Consider the following 8,745-nt stretch of genomic DNA (forward strand, 5'->3'; position numbering starts at 1 on the left):
TGGAATTTTTATGTGTGTATTTTAGGCATAAACTCTTTCATAAAGAGTTTCTTATTTTTGTTCTTAAAGCTTAATATAGCTCACTGCTAAAAACATCCAGGCTTGGAGTTTTGATACTACATTTCAATTTCTCTGTAGGACTATTGGAATTTTCTATTTTATTCCTGTCTTAGGTAAATCGCTGAATTTGTGGTAGGAAGTTGTCTATAGGACCTGTAGTGAACATCTTTTAGTTTTTGGTTTTGAACATTTGTGCTCTCTTTCCTGATCAGGCTAGTTACAGGCCTGTCAAATTTTGTTCCTTTCCAGGAGCCAACTTTTGACTTTGTCCATTTTCTCTGTTTTGTTAAAGTTAAAAAAACAAACAAACAACCACCCTTTAAATGCTGTTTCAGCAGTATTTCAAAGGTTAAGTGGTTTTATTTATTTATTTATTTATTTATTTATTGCATCCCAGTGCTAGGGATTAGAACCAGGCCTTTATGCACCCCAGGAAAGAACCCTACCACTGAGCTGTGTGCCCTGCTTTTGGTAGATTCTGATGTGCTGAAGTCCTCTGACTTTACAGAAACATTGATTATTAAGAAGTTTTTTTTTTGTTTTTGTTTTTCAAGACAAAGTTTCTCTGTGTAGCTTTGGCTGTCCTGGACTCACTTTATAGATCAGAATGGCCTTGAACTCACAGAGATCTGTCTGCCTCTGCCTCACCAAGTGTAGGGATTATAGGTGTTTGCCACTGCTCCTGGCAAAGTATTTTGTTTAATTAAAAAAATTTTAAAAAATATATAATATTGTTAGTGGGTTTGGTTGGTTGTTGGTTACAGTGTTTGGCTTCAGTCCTTTCAAACTTATTGACTCTTTCAGCTCAACTTGTGATCAATTGGGATGAATTTTATTAAAACATGTGAATTCTGTAGGTGCTGCGAGTCACAGCCTATAAATATTAGGTACGTCATGGTGGTTGGTGATATTGTTCATATCAGTTCCCCATATCATCAATTACGGAGAGCATGGGTCGAACTCCCTAACAACAGTTCAAGATTCATCTGTTCCTCTCTAACCTGTCAGCTTTGGCTCCTTGTACAGTGAGATTTTGTGATAATATGAACACGTGTTGGTGCTTGCCATGTCTTCTTGATGAACTGACCCTTGTATCTTTATGAACAATGCTGAATAAAACCCCGAGTAAAACTAATAAAACCTCGAGTCCTGGCAGTTCTTTATATCACACTAAATTTATTGCCCTGGCTTTTAAAAACATTTCTTACAGTTTAAAAATGATTTATTTTATTTTATGTGCGTGGGAGCTTTGCCTGTATGTATGTCTGTGATGCTGTGCATACCTGGTGCCCAGGGAGGCCAGATGAGGGGATCAGATCTTCCGAAACTGGAGTTATAGATGGCGATGATCCACTACGTGGGTGCTGGGAATGGAGTCCGGGTCCTCTGCAAGAGCAGCCAGTGCTCTTAGCTGCTGAGCTAACTCTCACTGCTGTCCTCACTGTGTAGGAAGGTCAACTATGGAGGCTTTAGTCGGTATTGGTTTGGCTTTCGCGGTAGCTCTGAACATCAGCCTTTTAATTGTCCATCTCCCTGTCTCACTATTATGAGTTTTCGTCATCGTCATCATCATCATCATCATCATTATTATTAGTTTTTCAAGATAGGGTTTCTCTGTGTAGCCTTGGCTGTCCTGGACTCGCTTTGTAGACCAGGCTGGCCTCGAACTCATAGAGATCCGTCTGCCTCTGCCTCCTGAGTACTGGGATTAAAGGCGTGTGCCACCACGCCTGGTTATGTTATGAGTTTTCTGACCTGGCCATTTGGCTTGGTTTCTTTGGGTTCCCTTTTCTACTTTCTTCTCGATGATAGGAACATGTTTCTATTCTTTTAGCTTGTTCTTTCTTCTTTTCCTTCTTTGTTTCCTTTCTTTTTACTTTTCCCCATTTATGTACTTGTGTATGTGTGCATGTGTTCACTTGTGTACGTGCACCCTATAGTGTATGTGTGGAGGTTGGAGGACAGCATTAAAAATTCTTAATAGTTATTTTAGGGTTAAATTGCATCATTGATTTTAACAATCTACTTAGAATGAGTATTTGTTCACTTCATGTACATGTAGAGATATTACATCCATACACCCACCAACCTCTGATCACACACCAATTATGGTCCCATCCTCCTCCTCCCATCACACACGCATCAAACTCTTATAACACAGCCCTCACACTCCCATCACACAGGCACCAAATTCCTATCACACCGCCATCACACAATCATCGTACACCCACAACAAACTCATCACTCTCCCACCACACGTATTACACACCTATCTCACGCCCATCACACAGTAATCACACTCCCATCACACAGTAATCACACTCCCATCACACACTAATCACACTCCCATCACACTCCCATCACACTCTCATCACACACTAATCACACTCCCATCACACACTAATCACACTCCCATCACACTCCCATCACACTCCCATCACACACTAATCACACTCCCATCACACACTAATCACACTCCCATCACACTCCCATCACACTCCCATCACACACTAATCACACTCCCGTCGTCATCTCAGCACTTCTGCCTTTCCCTTTGCCGTTGTTGCCTGTAGTTTATCACTGGGCATCTTGTACGTTTGTCTTTTTAAATGTAAGAGAGAATAAGCTTTATAAGTTTCATCATTATTTCTCCCTGAATATCTGAGTTCCAGGTGGTGCCCCATCTATTCTTTTAAATACTTATTTTTATGACTATAGTGTATGTGATTTCCTCCCTTCAAATCCTCCCATGTGCCCTTCCTTGCTCTATTTCAAATTCATGGCCTCTTTTCATTAATTTTTGTTGTGTGTATCTCTCTCTCTCTCTCTCTCTCTGTGTGTGTGTGTGTGTGTGTGTGTGTGTGTGTGTGTATTCTTAAATATATAAATTCAACCTGTTTGGTCCATACAATGTTGCTTGTACATGTTTTCAGGCTGTTGGTGTGCTTTTCCCTGGGGGAGTATATTTCTCATGCTTTCAGCATTTCTTAGCTGCTTGTAGTTCTTTGTGTAGAGCTGAGGCCTCATGAGTTTTTCCTTTTCCACATCAGAGTGTCTATCGGTGTCTCCCTTGTCCAACTCATGTTTAGATGGTCACTTTGCGGAGACTATGAGAGTAGCTTCTGACATTCCTAGGAGACACAATCTCTCAGTAAACTGGCTTGCACACACTTTCCACTCCCTTTTCTTGAGGTCTCTGAGCCTTAGGTGTGGGAATTGTGCTGAAGATGTATCATTTCGAACTGAGTTCCTCAACTTTGCATTTTGTGCGGTTGTGGCTTTCTGTAATGGTCTCTGTCTACTGAAGTGAAAAGTTGCCTTGATGAAGGCTGAAAATTATACTTATCTGTGGATATAAATACAAATATTTAGAAAGTAGTCAGGGGCTGTTCTGGTTTAGTAAAGTGGTGCTTGCAGGTTCTTGTGGGGCAAGGAGCCATGAGCCTAGAGGAAGCCAGACCAGAGCAAGAGTGGGGCTGAGGTGTGTCCAAACCCTGAAAATTTCGTCCTGTTATGGGCAGGGGTAGGGTCACTTCCTCCTTGTCCTGGGCCTTCATGTTCCAGTCCATCAGCCCTGTGCCCCCACTTTTGTCTCCCCAGGAGGTCACATAGCCTGATACCCAGGTTAACAGTTCTCTCTCCTTCTAAAGTCATGTACAGTGGCACCTGGAATTCCTCCTCACGCAATTGAGGTGTCCCCAGCATGCTGACCCCAGCCAGTGATGTACACTGACCCCCAAAGCCTCTACTCACCCCTAAAGTAGCCTTTGTTCTCCCCAATTAAATGAGCAGTCTCACTGAAGCTGTCTCCTGAAAAGTCTGTTTCTCGTCATGCTCACAGCCGCCTGATGTCTGTTTCACTGCCCCCCACCCCAGGCAGTTTTTACTCCCCTCTTCTCTCTCAGGATCCACCAGTCATGGTTGTGGGCTGCCTCGATTAGCCCTGCATAGTTGGCTATGTTTCCAGTACCAGGCATGAGTTCCTTCCTGTCACCGAGGCTTAAGTCTATCTAGAGATCTGTTGGTTACCACCAAGACACGAGTGCCACTAGTGTGCACTCAGGGTTATTGTGTCACGCTGGTTTTATTATTGGGGTTCACAGGCATCATAGCTCTGTATGATTGTTGGTTGCCTCCATCCATTGGAAGCTTGTATGATGTCTTCTTGTTCCATGAAGGCTGGTCCTCAGGGAGGAGGCTTTCAAGTCAGTTCCAGCTCCAGGAGCCTCTGGAACTTGAGTCTAAAGGGCATGATGTCATTAACAGTAGGACTAACCTTCCACCTCTAGGGGGTCACCAAGGGCTAGAGCAATAGGCTGTAATGTTTTGGAGATCTGTTGGACAAGCTGGCCAACAGCTTAAAAGGGGGTTCTCATGTGTGGTGTTGGGTTTTTGTCAGGTGGTCTTTGGGTCTTGGAGGGACGATTGTCAGCACAGATAGGAAAACTTGGTTTAAGCCATATGTGTATACTTATACACAGACTTTCATGTGTTAGAGGTAATTCTAGATTGATAGTTAATAGAATGTTTCCTTATGACTTTTTTCAGATCCCTACCGTTACTTTACTCACCTCCCCCCTACTGTGTCTTTTCCTCTTCCTAATTAGAGACCCCTTTCACCTATTTCCTTTTCCAGATCACTTGTACTCTGCTAATCCCTTTTGCTCTCCCATCCCCACCTGGGCACTGGTCCCTTTTGAGAGTTTTGTAATAGAGCAGGTATGATGGGTGTGACGTCTCTGTTTCCTTTTGGCTCCCAAGTGCCTTTATTTCAGCCATGGTTGCTTGTGGGGAGGGTCTTGCACATTCCAGGCGGGGGGCTCTCTCACTGAGTTCCATCCTCAGTCTTTTTATGTTTTCTTTTGAGTCATGATCTCACTAAGTTACCCAGTCTGGCTGGAAGACTTCTTTGTAGCCTGAGCATCCTTGGAAACGGTGATGTTTTCACCTCAGTGTTCTAAGTAGCTTGGGACAACAGTCTGCTCCTTCTCAAGGCAAGTGTCCCCTTTATTATTGAAAGTTTTTTTTGGGGGGGATGTAGAGTTCTGAGTTGAAAGATTTTCCTTTAGGCGTCATAAAGGACAAGTATCTTTTCCTTGTGTTGGGGACTGGACCTGGGCCCCATGCATGCTCTGCCACTGAGCCCCTAGCTTCCCTCACAAAGTTGGTGGTTGATGGTTCCCATTGCTCTTTCTGGGAGTCTAACTGCCCTTTCTATTGGCTGTCCTGGGCATCCCTTCTCACTTTAGGGACCTGGCTGCTGTGTGTGTGGGAGTGCGTCTTTGTTAGGGTTTCCATTCCTGTGATAAAAAACACCATGGCCATAAGCAGCTTGAGGAGGAGAGGATTTATTTCAGCTTAGGGCTCCACATTACACTGTCACTGAGGGGAGCCAGGGCAGGAACTCAAGCAAGGCAGGAAGCTGGAGGCAGGAACTGAAGCAGAGGCCAAGGAGGAGCGCTGCTTACTGCCTTGCTCCTCCTGCCTTGCTCTGTGTTTTATACATCTGCCCATGGGTGGCACCCGTCACAGTGCTCTGGGCCTGCCACCCAGCATCAATCATCAGTCAAGAACATGCTCTAAGACCCTCACAGCCCTATCCTGGGGAGGCGTTTTCTCCATTAAGATTCCTTCTTCCCAGATAAGCCCAGCTTGTGTCTAGTGACATAGACACTGGCCATCACAGTGCGCTCTTACTTTTACTCTCTGTTTTGTGGAGGTCTGCTCCTTGAGCCCTTAACCTTTTCTTTTGTCTTTTACTGTGCCTAGGAAATGAGCTTGGCATTACTTATCACCTCACACCGTCTCCCCCATTTTTCTTTCCCTGCTTCTTTTTTCCGTCTGTGTCTGGCCTCTTCCTACCTCTGTGGAGGCCCAAGCGCTGTTTGCTTCTTCTTCCTCCTGTTCTCTGTACTTCAGGTTTGATTGTTTTTATTGATTGATTCCAGAGCTCACTGACTCTCCTCTAGGTCTGTTACAGTTAATGAGCCAATATTGATGCAGCGTCATTAGCCAAGGCCCACAGTCTGTCCAGACTTCATTAGCTTTCCTCCCCCCACGCTATCTTTCTGTCCAGCATTTTTGTTTTTTCCATGTCTTCGTCTCTTTCAGCCTTCCCTTGTTTGTGATGACTATGATACTTCTGGGGGCGTGGCCAAATATTCTGGGGGGAATGTTGCTAAGTTGGGAAGGAAGCCTGCAGAGTTGCAGTGTGCCCTGCTCATTCTGACCTCTCCACAAGGACGACTGCTGATGGTGGCTAAGGTATGCCGCCGTTATACAGTTGCTTTGTTATCCACCTTCCCACTGAACCATCTGGAAGGTCATCATTATGAACATCCCAAACTGATGAAGTGAGAGTCTGCTCCTTCTTCATGAGTGTGTAATACTCACATACGTTGTTTGACATTCTCTCTCAAGGGAGGGCTATCATCTATCTGGTATGTATGTATATATATATATATATATATATATATATATATATGTATGTATATATGTATTATGTATCTATCATTTGTGTCTCTATTATCTATCTATCTATCTATCTATCTATCTATCTATCTATCTATCTATCTATCTCTGTATCTCTGTATGTATGTATGTATCTATCTATCTATCTATCTATCTATCTATCTATCTATCTATCTATGTATCTCCTATTTATATCACCAGGGATTCATAGGTATTTACTTCATAGTCTGGATTACAATTCAATAGCAGTAGTCACTTTATTGCTAAAAGATCTCTTATTTACTGTAGGTGTACTTTTAAAATCTATTTTTATTTTGGTTTCTTATATCACTTTCTCCATTCTCCACTCCAATGCCTTCCAACACCCCAATACCAGGTAGGAGAGAAAGAAGGTTAGTGGGGAAAGGGGGTGTAGTTTTCCTTAGCTACTTCCTGCTGTTTAGGGTTGTCGGCTTCCTTGGGGCAGGTCCAGTCTTTGTAGGATATCTCCAACTTCTTATCACACTGCATCAACAGCAACCAGAAGCTGCAGGGGGGGGGCCCTAGCAGCTTCCTTCTTTATTGGAGCCCCCAGTCTCTCTCTGGGTCTGGCATTTATTCCCCCCTCAAAGACCACACCCCTGCATGAGGTAGTTCCCAACTGACAAAGATCATGTGCCCTCTCATGAGGCAGTTAGCAGCTGTGGACAAACTGGAGAAGCCCTCATATCCCACACCTGGGATGAAAACAAAAACATGTCTCTATATCATAAACCAAAAAGTTCCTCAACAATTCATTATTTTAAAATCATCGCTGTGTAGTTTGTACTTTCACTTTGGATCACTGGTGGTCCCTGTAGTTGCTCTGGGGTCTTTTGGTGTGTCTTCATTATTTCTTTTTCTCCTGAGCGCTTCCTCAATTTCGGTCAGGCTCATCTCGAGTATTTTCTGCCCTAATTCTAAAATCATTTCCCCATGGTTCCTTGGTTGTTTTCTGTGGAGGATGACCTTGGGAGCCAGGATCTGGATGTGGGGTTGAGTGTTGCTCCCAAGCCCTCTCAGCTGGTAGGAAAGGGAGATGAGGAACATGAAGATGTGCACATGACTACAAATGTTCCTGTCTGTGGCCATCTGCACCAACACCAAGCATGGATAGATGCAGGTGTCATCAACTTCATTGCTTAGCCGTAAATTCTCAACCCACTGTAAAAGCCTGGATTCTACCATCTACCATCCATTTCTAATATCACCGCACATGGATAGGAATAACCAAGTTATTAACCCATACCACTATGTGTCGGTGAGAAATGGCCCCTGACTGGGGAATGCTGGAGTGCTGTCCCTGCGGGCAGTGGGCTTCCCACATCCACTCTGTACTGTACATGGTGTTAAAATAAAGTCTCTTACTGCCGAATCTGTCCCTGTTTAGAACTCTCTGACCTCCTAAATGGCTTTTAAAATTTGAATATGTTAAGCTTTTTTAAAAAGACATTTTTATCTTTATTCAGGTATGTGAGTCTGTCTCTGTGAGTGTACATGTGTGCATACGTGCAGTGCTTGCAGAGGCCGGAGACGGCATGGGATCCTTTGGAGCTACAGTTACAGGTGTTTGTGAGCTGCCTGATGAGGGTGCTGGGAACAGAACTTGGGGCCTCTGTAAGAGCAGAATGCATTCCTGGCCATGAAGTCACCTCTCCAGCTCGGCAGTTTAAAATTCCTTCAGCGAATCCAGTTTTCCATGAATCCAGATTATGATGTTGCGTTCAAAACGCCATCATCACATCCAGGGCTCCTGGAATTTCTGCTCTTTTCTTCTAGAAGTCTGATAGTTTTACTTATCATCCATTTTGAATTAGATTTTTTGTGAACGCTGTGAGGTCTGTTCCTAGCTCAAGCGTCCTCCTCTTCACTTCCCCTCCTCTTTCAACTTCTCTTTTGCCTTCTCTACACATCCCTCAAGGCTTAGTCCTGGAGGTAGGGGTGGCAAGGGGAGGAGGAAAAAACAGACACTAAAGAAATGAGCGACCCAGAAAAGCTGGGTTCAGGTGGGCTGTGCACACTCGGATGCAGGGGCAGCAATGACTACAGCCACCCAGAACCCCAGTGTGTTTATTAGGTGCAGGCAGGGGGAGGAGCTGGCTCATCTCCGTACGAGGTCTCTGTAGGTGAGCAGTCTCCACCTGTACACATCCGGCAAGAGGAAGCTGCACCGGGTAGTCTTTTCACACCCTGGTC

The sequence above is a fragment of the Acomys minous genome (assembly GCF_964271855.1).
Source record: "Acomys minous genome assembly, chromosome: 8".
NCBI lineage: Eukaryota > Metazoa > Chordata > Mammalia > Rodentia > Muridae > Acomys > Acomys minous.